The sequence below is a fragment of the Meles meles genome, chromosome X, assembly GCF_922984935.1.
Source record: "Meles meles chromosome X, mMelMel3.1 paternal haplotype, whole genome shotgun sequence".
NCBI classification, from domain to species: Eukaryota; Metazoa; Chordata; class Mammalia; order Carnivora; family Mustelidae; genus Meles; species Meles meles.
Window position 1 is genome coordinate 16,718,582 of NC_060087.1, and position 12,422 is coordinate 16,731,003.

Here is a 12,422-nt window from a genome sequence, read left to right on the forward strand (position 1 = left end):
TTTTTTTTATAAACATATAATGTATTTTTATCCCCAGGGGTACAGGTCTGTGAATCACCATGTTTACACATTTCACAGCACTCACGATAGCACATACCCTCCCCAATGTCCATAACCCCTTCCCCCTCTCCCAACCCCACCTCCCCCCAGCAACCCCCAGTTTGTTTTGTGAGATTAAGAGTCACTTATGGTTTGTCTCCCTCCCCAATAGCCAAACTATGGAAAGAACCTAGATGTCCATCAACAGATGAATGGATAAAGAAGATGTGGTATATATACACAATGGAATACTATGTAGCCATCAAAAGAATTGAAATCTTGCCATTTGCGACGACGTGGATGGAACTAGAGGGTATCATGCTTAGTGAAATAAGTCAATCGGAGAAAGACAACTATCATATGATCTCCCTGATATGAGGACATGGAGATTCAACATGGGGGGTTAGGAGGATAGGAGAAGAATAAATGAAACAAGATGGGAATGGGAGGGAGACAAACCATAAATGACTCTTAATCTCACAAGGTAGGCTTTCTTTTTGGGGTGATCAAAATGTTCAAAAATTGTGGTGATGGTTGTACAACTCCACAAATAAATATGCTAAAAACCACTTTAGAAGGATGAGTTTTATAGTAAATGATATCATTATATCCCCCAATACTCAATAATAAAAAAGGGAAACATTACATCTGACAGGAGCCATGTCAAGCTACCATTCATAAAGCTCTCCCATTTTCCTTCCTTGTTCTTGTTATCTGGGGAATATTAGAGACTGGAAAAAAAATCTTGAAAAGTCTGTCAATCCTCTTCCAGACAGAAGGCAGAAACATCCAGGGATGTGGATTTTAAAATGCAGCTCTTTGCACTTTAATATCTTCAAACGATTACTATGGTTACTATGAAATTCCACCAAATCAATGGAATATGAGAACAGGATAATAAGAGGTGCAGTTAAGGTAAGAAATTCCTCATGGGATACTTCATATATTGCTGCTACTGAGGAATTTCACTGCAGAAAAGTTAACCTGTTGCTAGGCAACACTGCAGCTTGAATTGAATTCATAGTGATCAGAATTCATATTTCTATCTCCAATAAGAAGAGTGCAGATAAAAAGCACTCTTTAAATTAAAAAGAGAATATAATCACGGAATTAAAGAAAATTTAAAAAGGACCCATATAGTCCTCATTTAAACAGAGCTATTAAAAATTCTGTATATTTTATTAGATTCCAATTGTGCACAAGCATACATTTTTCATGATTATAATTATAATGTGCATATCACCTAACAATCTTTTTTTCATTTAATATAAGGCCCCCATATAGTCATAAAGTCTTCCTAATGATTATTTTAAATGACCACATCACAATCCTTTCAATTCATGTCTCATAAGTTTCCTAAACCTTTGCTTTTTCTCTGGACATTGAGGTGTTTTTTTTTCTTTCATTTTTTCTCTTTTGTAGAAATTCCAGAGCATAGCTTCTTTGAGAAGAATGTATAATGTATAGCTCGACAAGTTAAGTACTGTTCTTCAATGACTATATTTAATTAGCCTTCTTTTTTAATAACCATTTGGAAATCATTTTGGAAGCACATTTAATCCATCCAATCAGTCATTTCTCCAGAGCCGGAACACTGTCTCAGTGCCTGGTTGAGTCCTAAAGCTGCCTGTGTGCCTGGCAAAGGACTCTGAGGGAAGCTTCACATTTTCGAGATTGCCAATTTTGTGGAATGTGGCTGGGGGAATTAATAAAATCATTTGACAAGCATTCCACAGGAATGAAATGGAATTCTCTTAACTGAAGGGAATGGTGCACCACCAACACATGAAATTAACATCAGAAAACTGGTCACATGCAGATCCTACTAGTTTTTAAGAGATAAGAAAAAGGATTAAGAAAAAAAAAAGGAATTTTATTTTCTCTGGTTTCAGGATTGTCATAGTTGCTAATCAGAGGTCTCAAAAGGTTAGTTCAAGATTGGGGCTTTTCTTATAAATATTTTATGATATAACCGCCTCATCTCCTTGTTGCATTTCGAAAAGGTACAGATTAGACATCTAATAAAAATGTCAACTCTTTTATTTGAGGATGTTTGATGGTTGGGGATTTTAAGTATATAACTTCAATTATGGCCATTATCAAGGCTTTCAAAACTAAATATTTGAAAACCATGTCGAAAAGTTGAAATAATTTTCCCTGAGTTAAAACAAAAATGGAAATCCTCAATCAAAATATGTGTGTGTGTGTTATTTTAAGAATTTACTTTAGATCAGAAAGGTAATGCAGTTCTGTTGTCAAAAAAAAAAAAAAACAAAACTCTTATCCCTTTGGCCTTTACCTTTCAAAACTGAAATGTTGCAAATTGATTTTGAGATGGGAAGCCCTGCTCATGTCAGTTAAATGCTTATTCTGGAAATTTTTGCCATTTCAAATAGAAAAATCTCTATAGGCTTTCTCCTGATTCATCAGCAGTCTGCTTAGCATTAAGAAAGGGCAAGCAAGACTCCAGAACTGGGTAATTACGGCTGAGCTCTTGGATATTTTCTTTGGGTGATAACAAGTTCGGATCTTCCCATAATATAAGATGCCAGGAAAAGCCTGCTGGCTGGCTGCATCCTGCATTTGGAAAGTGATTCAGCTTGGAATACTTTGGAAGCATCCCGTGAAGATACAGACCTTGCCAAATGGAGATTGCTTTAAAAAGACACTGACCAGGAATACAGCTCTCAGCAAGGGATCTGCAAAGATCTTTTAGCAGGATGCCATATTAATCATTAATGATCATGAGGATAAACTCTAACTCAGAGCAAATATGTGTTCCAAAAGTACTAAAGCATCTCGTGTATCAGGAAGCAAATGGCTCCCCAAAGTAATTGAAGTAGAATTTTCTAACTACTTAGAATTCAGTATCTGGTACCTTCATTTCACTTTAAAAAAAAATTAGGATTATTGGGGTATAATTCACCCTTTCTACGTGTATAATTCTGCATTTTGACGAACACATACAGGTCTGTAACCACCACCACAATCAAGACATAGAATATTTCCATCACTCTGGGAAGTTTTTTTTATGTCCCTTTGTAGTCAGTCCCCTCTTCTTCCTCCTATCCCTGCAACCACTGAACTGATTTCTGTTTTGACAGCTTTGCTTTTTCCAATATTATGTAAATGAAATCCTACAAGATGTAGCCTATAGAGTCTCACTTCTTTCATTTTGCATAATGCATTTGAGATTCATCTCTGTTTGTTCCTTTCAATTGCTTAACAGTATCTCATTGTATGGATATATCACAGTATATTTATCCACTTACCAGTTGATGGACATTTGAGTTTTTTTCCCTCATTTTACTTTCATATTATTTTCCTTTTGCATGATGGTGTACAGCTTACAAATCTCTTTTACCTTCATTTAGGTCCTGTTACGAAAATATTGTTAATTAAATTTTGCTCACAATAGTGAATTGAAGCTCCAGGGAGCTTAAATGGCATTAGATATTTACCAGCAAGAGATAACAACTTCTTTCCACTGTACAATGCCATTTCTGGTGGCCAGCTCTCTGGTCTGAGATGAATACTGTCACTTGAAGATCTTTATACAGATATTATATGACCATTTTAGATAGTGAGTGACACTTTTTTCAGGTCCTAGATTGAGTTGGCGCTTAGGTCATATAATGTCTGTCTTCTCTCATTCCTGGTTCTGGAGCATTTCACACAATCCTGTATGTCAGCCACTTATTCAACCCATTTAAAAGACCAGCTCTGGGCGCCTGGGTGGCTCAGTGGGTTAAGCCGCTGCCTTCGGCTCAGGTCATTATCTCAGGGTCCTGGGATCGAGTCCCACATCAGGCTCTCTGCTTGGCGGGGAGCCTGCTTCCCTCTCTCTCTCAGTCTGCCTGCCTCTCTGCCTACTTGTGATCTCTCTCTCTCGCTGTCAAATAAATAAATAAAATCTTTAAAAAGAAAAAAAAAAATAAAAGACCAGCTCTATTTAAGTACCTAAGTACTCCTAGGATGTGACATTTAAAAAAAAATTTATGATTACCCCTTTCTAGGCATCATGTTCTGTTCCTTTGTTCTAATGTGGGCAGCTTGACCTAAGCGCCACAGTTGCCATAGTTTTTTGTCTCTCTTCTGAGCAGTGGCCATGGCATGGCAGACACTCTACAATGCCATTGGCCATAGTGAGGAACTACTGGTCTTTCAGCTGTTAGACATCCGCTGTTGACACAGTGGTCCAAGTCTCATTTCAACAGGGTCTGGGACATTGTTACCTGATACCCTGTCAAAGGAGCAAGGACTTTGTACGATGAAGGATAGTGACTCATTGGAAAAGGAAAATAAAAATTAAAAGTTGAGAGAGCAAACTAATTTTTTTAGTGTTTTTAAGAGAAAGAGAGAGAGAAAGCATGTATATGCACATAGGGGAGGAGGGATGAGTTGCAGAAGGAGAGGAAGAATCTTCAGCAGGCTCTACATCCAGCATGGAGCCTGACATGGGGCTTGATCCCACCACCCTGAGATCATGACCTGAGCTGAAATCAAGAACCAGACACTTAACTGATTGAACCACACAGGTGCCTGAAACTTTGATTTTTTTTTTTAAAATGGAGAACTAGAGGAATAAATTTTTCCACAAGTGTGTGAAAATAGTTTTAAGACTCATGTTAGAAAAATGGACTTTTGGAAGAAAGATCAGTGGACCCTTAGTACATTTTTCTGTATAATAAATCCTGTCCTTTTGAATAGAATGTAATCTAATACATTAGAAAAAAACCCTGAGGCTTTTATTTTAAAGGTAGTGTGATATTGCTACAGGCAAAGTAATTATAACCATTAACTCCTCAAAATGTCAGTGGAGGCTTTGGCTTCAAAATCCCAGAGGAATCCCAAATTGCTTAAGCAGTTTTAAAATTTTAAGAATTGCATTCTTGGAGGGAAGAGAGAGTACTTAAGAGAGAAGGTACTCAAAAGTCTACTTAATGCAAAAAGTCACAATAATTTAAACTCTTTTTAAAACTAAATTCTTATGTTTCTTTGGCACTTTGTCTTTAGAGTAGTTTTATATATTTTGCAAAAAAATTACTGTAAACCCTAAACTTTAGGAGCAAAACACCATTAGGGCTTAATATTGAGAATACCTTTCTATTAACAATTTTGTCACAAAGATTACCCGTTTAGCAATATAAAACAAATGTATTATGAACAGGGGCACTTGGGTGGCTCAGTGGGTTAAGCTTCTGCCTTCGGCTCAGGTCATGATCTCAGAGTCCTGGGATTGAGCCCCGCATCAGGCTTTCTGCTCAGCAGGGATCTTGCTTCCCCCTCTCTCTCTGCCTGCTGCTCTGTCTACTTGTGATCTCTCTCTCTGTCCAATAAATAAATAAAATCTTTAAAAATATATATATATTATGAACAAAAACTGAATCCTTTTATAGAAAATAACTATAACTTGATTATTAGCGTGATTAATTATACTTCTTTATGATTTGTTATATTACTTATATAATGATAAACAAATGAAAGCAGTGATTAAAATTGAAGTGGGGAAGAACAATTCATTTATCCATCTTATGTTTATTAGGTATTTAACCAGATATGAAGGTGGATGTAAAGCAGGATTAACAACTCATCACTTTACCTGGGCCTTTCCTGGTTTTAACAATGTAAGTCCCATATCTGGGAACTTCTTTTGTCCCAGGCAAACTGAGATGGCTGGTCACCCTAAGAACAGTAGTACAGTAAAAATGCCCTGTAAAATCCTACTCTCAACAAATCTAGTCTCCTGGGAGAGATGAGATATGTACAATGAAAAATTTAATAACAAAGTAATAATTAAATGTACTGGTAACAACACAAATTATTGTTTTATAAAATAAGTATCATAGTTTTTTAAAATATTGAACCTTAGGGATACAATTTAAAAATTGAGCACTTACTATGTAGTAAAATAGTTACGATCTTCCCCAGAAAAAAATGTATCTTTCCCAGAAAACTGGACTTCAGAGAAATTTCATAACTTGCACAAATTTATAGAGTCAGTAAAGGGCTGAGCTGTAATTTGAATTCAGGTCTTTCGATTTGAAATTTGCAGGCTTCTCACTGTCCCAGGAGAACTTAGAGATAACAATTTTACCTGTTATTTTTCCTATATACAGGAAGCAGCTGATGCCTGGACTAGTGGCCTGCATAGTACCCCAGAGCACTGCAGTGACAGAACCTTGATTAAAAACCCACATTTCTTGGCTTAGAGTTCAGGGCTGAGGACATCATCAAATGACAGATCATACAGTCTGGAATGAAGACATGAATAACAGAATAATATTTGGACTATGCCCCTTCTTTTTATTTGCCCTCTAAGAATCTTGGTTGATATTCTCATCTATCTGATGCACAGCATAATTGGAGGGTGGGATCTGTTCCCCTGCTGGACTGGTCCTAGTGTACACCAGTTGGGTTCTCACTGGTTCTAACCATCATCCTAGTTAGAGGTCTGCTCCTGTCTTTAGGCTAATGTTTTCCATACATGAAATCTGTGACATACTGAATCAGCACCACCTGGGATATACCTTAAAAATGCTGATTCTTGGACCAACTATCTATTTCATCTCACAGATGTACAGAATAGTGACTGAAGGAGCACTTCAGTAACTGACAAGCTTAAGAAATGATTTCTGGGGCGCCTGGGTGGCTCAGTGGTTTAGGCCTCTGCCTTCGGCTCAGGTCATGATCTCAGGGTCCTGGGATCGAGCCCCGCATCGGGCTCTCGGCTCAGTGAGGAGCCTGTTTCTCCCTCTCTCTCTGCCTGCCTCTCTGACTACTTGTGACTTCTCTCTCTCTTTCAAATAAATAAATAAAATATTAAAAAAAAACAAATGATTTCTTAACCTTCTGTAACTTTTGTACTGGAATACTAATTCCATTTTCTTAGAAACATTTAAGATTTAATTCTTGTGTTCCCAAAGTCCTTTGAATAATGATTGATTTTAAGTTTTGCCCAAACATTGGTTTAAATACTGTATGGCCATTCAGTCCAATAAAATGCAACTATAGAAGCTGAAAGAATATGGGTGTGAGCCCCAGTGCTTTCAGGCATTGAACATAACTCCTGGGGGGAAAAACTGCAGAGAAGGAACAAAGGCCACTTAACAAAATCACTGAGTGTACCACTGCTTAAATACGGTTGGAAAGGTGAGAGGAAGGCACTGAAGCAGTTTTGATCAGAAATGTGATCCTTGAGACTTTGGAGAGGTTCATTACTTTTAATACTTGTGTTTATTTGTAGCAAGCAGACATCAGCTCAGATAGTCTTTGCAAATCCTTCTGATATAAGAGGATGTTAGGAAACAATAGTGAGCATAAAGGAGGCCACCGTTTCAATTTTTGAGCATGTGTAGGTTGGGTCCATGGGGCTGCTGCTTCTGGACTAAGACAATTATGAGAGGAAACAGTGGGAGGGAGCTCAAGACACGAAACCCACACTTTATTGCCTCTCCTCAGAAATAATGAAGTCTACAAGAGGTTCCCTAACTTTCTCAGTTCACGCCACACTTAGAATCTCAGTAATTTATTCACAGGGCACAAAGGCCAAAACAAATACCTAATAGTTCCATTTATGAAATAGTTAGGTCTAAATAACTTAATAAGGATTCATAGTCTAGCAGCTTAACACCTGTTGAACACTGAATAGCTTCTTGATCTAGTAGTCCTATTGGACATTACAATACCCATTTCTTATTTTACATTGATTTTCAGGCAGTACTTGCTTTTTCTTATAGTGGTGAAATATGATGTCATCAAAAGGAATGCAGCAATCTAATGATGAAACTGAACTATCTCAAACTAGGAATTCACATGGAGTCAGATAGTCCCTTGAAAAATGTAAATACTTCACGGCACTGGTGTAAACTTGCTATGTTGCCCTGGTGTATCTTGGCACACCATTGTGAACCCCTGGGATGTCTACAAAGAAATATTTATGATGACAGTTGGGCCATAGTCATGATTTCAGTTTTGATTTGGTCCAGTTCTGTTCTCTGCCTTAGAGACTATCCTTTTGTTCTCAGTCAGGAAGCACACACTGTTGAATGATCCCAAGTGGGTGTATTGTGGGTTTGTGTGATCCATCAATGCTTGCCCAATGGTAAGCTCTCAAAAGATGGTAATTTTCATTATCTTCACCATTCTTTGACAATACAAGCACAGAAGCAAACAAACTCCTAATGCCCTGATTGTATAGGCCCTCATCATGCACAGAGGCTCTTTTTGTTTGTTTATTTCATCTCCTACAGTTAAGAAAAATGTTTCACGGGGCGCCTGGGTGGCTCAGTGGATGAAGCCGCTGCCTTCGGCTCAGGTCATGATCTCAGGGTCCTGGGATCGAGCCCCGCATCGGGCTCTCTGCTCTGCAGGGAGACTGCTTCCTCCTCTCACTCTGCCTGCCTCTCTGCCTACTTGTGATCTCTCTCTCTGTCAAATAAATAAATAAAATCTTTAAAAAAAAAGATTTAAAAAAAAAAGAAAAATGTTTCACTAGGAACATTGGAATTGGGGAATATAGAAAATATGATTGAGATAGATTGTCTGAAGGTGAAAACATGGCCAGGTTCACCTCCACTTGGCGATGCACAGTTGAGCAAATATCACTGGCCCTTTTCACCATCCCTCTATTCTAACTTCCTGGTTCTGCTAGGGATAGTTACACAAACAGGAAGTCATGTGCAGACCTATAGAGAAGAGTGGCAGGAGGCAGAGAAGGGGGGCATTGGGTGGGATGGGGGCAGGAAATCAGTGGTAAAAGAAAAAGGACAAAATATCAAACAGAACACATATGAAGTTGCAATGCCAAGACACAGAGGGTTTTGGAGATAAGGATTTTTGGGAGTAGAGAAAGATGAGAGTGATTTCATATGTATCCTCCTATATGGATAATTATTTGTATGAAGATACACATATCATCTAATATCATCTAATAATTAAATGTGTATATAATAACATATGATTATGTAATAATTGTATGAAGATTAAACCAATCTATTTATCTAAAAATTTCAGCCTAGAATCACTGTGCAATACCCATTGGGCTGGGAATTAGTGAGACTAGTTCTTTTTTTTATAATTTGAATTTTATAATTGAATGTTCAGTTAGGCAGCATATAGTACATCATTAGTTTTGATTTGGTGAGAGTAGTTCTTATCTGAATTCAATTAGTAGACAGTTATATGACCTTGAATAAAATACTTACATTCTAAAAGTGTAGCTTACTTCTCTATCAAGTGAGAAAACTGGTAGATCATTTCTAGAATTTTTACTGCATCCCAAATATAAAATTCTTTAAGAAACCTTGTCTTTCATTCATTTATGCAAAAGTACTGATAGAATTATTTCTATGTGCTCAGATTTATGGTTGATTTTAGGGATGTAATGGTGAATATAATGGTAAGTAAAAAGAGGGCCTTACTTTAGAGGAGACTAATTTTTTCTTTCAGGAAGCTATCTTTGGAGATGAGACTAGGCCTGATGGATGAGAAATGTCAGCAACATGTAGTAAGGTGGTGAATAACCTTCAGAGTCCTTCTCAGAGCTGTCTCCTTCTGACAGTGAAGACTTGTGGTCTAAAGCAATGATATTAGGGCACCTGGGTGGCTTAGGTGATTAAGAGCCTGAATCTTGGTTTCGACTCAGGTCATTATCTCAGGGTCATGAGACTGAGTCCTGTCCTGGGCTCTTTTATGCTCAGTGCAGAGTCTGCTTGAGATTCTCTTTCTCTCTCTCTGCCCCTCCCCTTGCTTGATCTCTATCACTCTCTCTCACTCTCAAAGCAATAAATAAATCTAAAGCAGTGAAATTTTGGGACTCATTAGACCTGCTTGTCTTTAGATAACATTACATTTTCCAGTCTACTTTGCAGGTAAAGTAGTCATGTGACTAACTCCAAGTCAATGGAATGTGAGTAGAATGGCCTATAAATAGTTTCCACATACACTTCTCCATAAATCCTTCTTCAGGCATCATAGAGACAACCACAGAAACCTTGAGAGACATGTACTGAGGACAACAGAGCCACAGGATAGAAGGGGCCTTGGTGCCTGAATTATACCATGTAAGATATATTATTCAGAGAGATGGAGAGAGGGAGAAGGAGAGAGGAGAGAGAGAGAGAGAGAGAGAGAGAGGGAATGAGATTTTAGGGAATTCATTCACACAGTTGTGAAGGCTAGCAAGTACAAAATCTGCAGGGTAGGCAGGCAGGCTGAAGACCCAGGGAAGAGTTCATGTAGCTCAATTCCAAAGGCAGTCTGCTGGCAGAATTCCCTCTTCCTTGGGGACTTCAGTCTTTTTCTCTGAAAGCCTTTGATAAGGCTCACCCATATTATGGAGGGTAAATCTGCTTTACTCAAAATCTACTGATTTAAATGTTAATCTCTTCTAAGACATACTTCCACAGCAACATTCACAGTAGAGTTTGACCAAATATCTGGGTATCTTGGCCCAGACAAGAATTGACATAAAATTAACCTTCACTGAGGACAATCACCTGTTGACTTGACTAGGAACAGCTCTTTTAAAACATAGGTTTTAGAGAAATAATTTCTATAACACTTGAGCCATCCTTGTTATGAGCAGCTAGCATTACCTTAACTGTAATAGACTACAAAAAAATCTACCAATTACTTTTGGTAATTCCAATTTATTTATTTGAAATGCTTTCATTTTTGTACTGGCTCCCTGATGTGGAGGGCTAGGAAAGGGGCACTTTTATAAATCTAATAAATAACAATGATGATGATTATTGGATTCTGCCATAGGAATGTATTAAACATCTCAGGGTGGCATTATCTGCAGTGGGTCACCAGTAAGCACAACGACGCAGTTTGTTACTAATTGGTAGCCTAGCCGTTCAGGGACGTTAATGCACCTACTCAAGTGATTTGCTCCTATAGAGTAATTGATTTATTGGCATTCCATGTCTGAACATTTGTGAAGTCTTTGGTGCTAATCAGAATAAATGCACTGAACCAATCTTTACTAAACTGCCAATGACATTTCTATATCCCCCTTTTAAATGGAACACCTCTAAATTCAGTAATTTAGAGCATGTTTTACAGTGGACAAAAGCATTTATTCTTTCAGATGTGAGCTGTTGTGAAGGATAGTATTTTCCACAGGAAGGTGATGAGATATGTAAAAAAAAAAGTCAGTGACTAAATGGCTCATTATTTAAAAAGAAATGAGGAGACATAACAGAAAGGATAAAGGCTAAGTTGGTTACCATATTTGTAAGATTGTGATGTTTTCTATCTTCAGGTTTGTGCAGGACATAGATGATAACACTGAGGTTTTATATCATTTAAATTAAGTTGTCAGCTCAACTCTTTAGACACAGACTTCCTTTGAACCATTCAGTATGCTGTTAAGATTGTCCAGAGATTTCCACAGTGACATGGTAACCACTACCTGCCAGCCACTGAATTTGTGTAAACATATTAATCCTGAAATAATTCCTTTTTTTTCTTTTTCTCAGTCTGTTTGGTCAGATTTCACTCCTGAACCTGAATATTACAGGGCCTCAGAAGTGGTAATAAAGAAACTGAAGACAGTTGGAGATGGAGCCTGCTTTCCCTACAGTGGGGAAATCACTAACATAATAGGTTGATTCAAAGGACTTTCTGTTCTCTGGTGTCTGTGGAAGAACAAGTAGAAAAACCAAATTCACATTCCTCTTCTAGCCAAAGGGAAAAAAAAGACAATGGCCAAATCACTATGGTCAAAACTCATGACACATTAAAAATAATTCTTTTTCCAAATTGTTGACCTCAAAAATGGGGGTTATGGTGAAGTGTGTGGTTCTCACAGTGTGATTACTGGACTGACAACATCACCTTCATCACCTGGGAACTGATTAGAAAAGCAAATTATTGGGTCCCATCCTGGAATATTTGAATCAGAAATTTTAGGGGTGGAGTCCAAAAAGCTGTGTTTGAAAACCCCTTCCAGAGATTCTGATGCAGGCTCAAGTGTGAAACAGACTTTACACGTAGATGAATCTGGGCTACAGTGTAGCTCCATCACTTTATATATATATATGATTTTGAGCAAGTTATTCCCTATCCTCACTTCCTTTTTGTCTTTTGTATGTTATTTTAAAAGTGAACTGTACATGGAGTCTTCCAGGGAAGATAGTGGAATAGGAGGACCCTAGGCTCACTTCATCCCACAAGAATAACTAGTTAATACTCACATCAGTGTAAATAATCCAGAAAATGACCTGAAGCATGGCGGAATAAAGTCCACAACTAAATGTAGAGAAGAGGCCACATTGAAGAGGGTAGGAAGGGCAGAGGTGTGGCCCAGAATGAAAGAGAATCTCTGGACTATCTGTAGGAGTCAGAGACACCACAGGCATGGAAAGGCAAGAGAA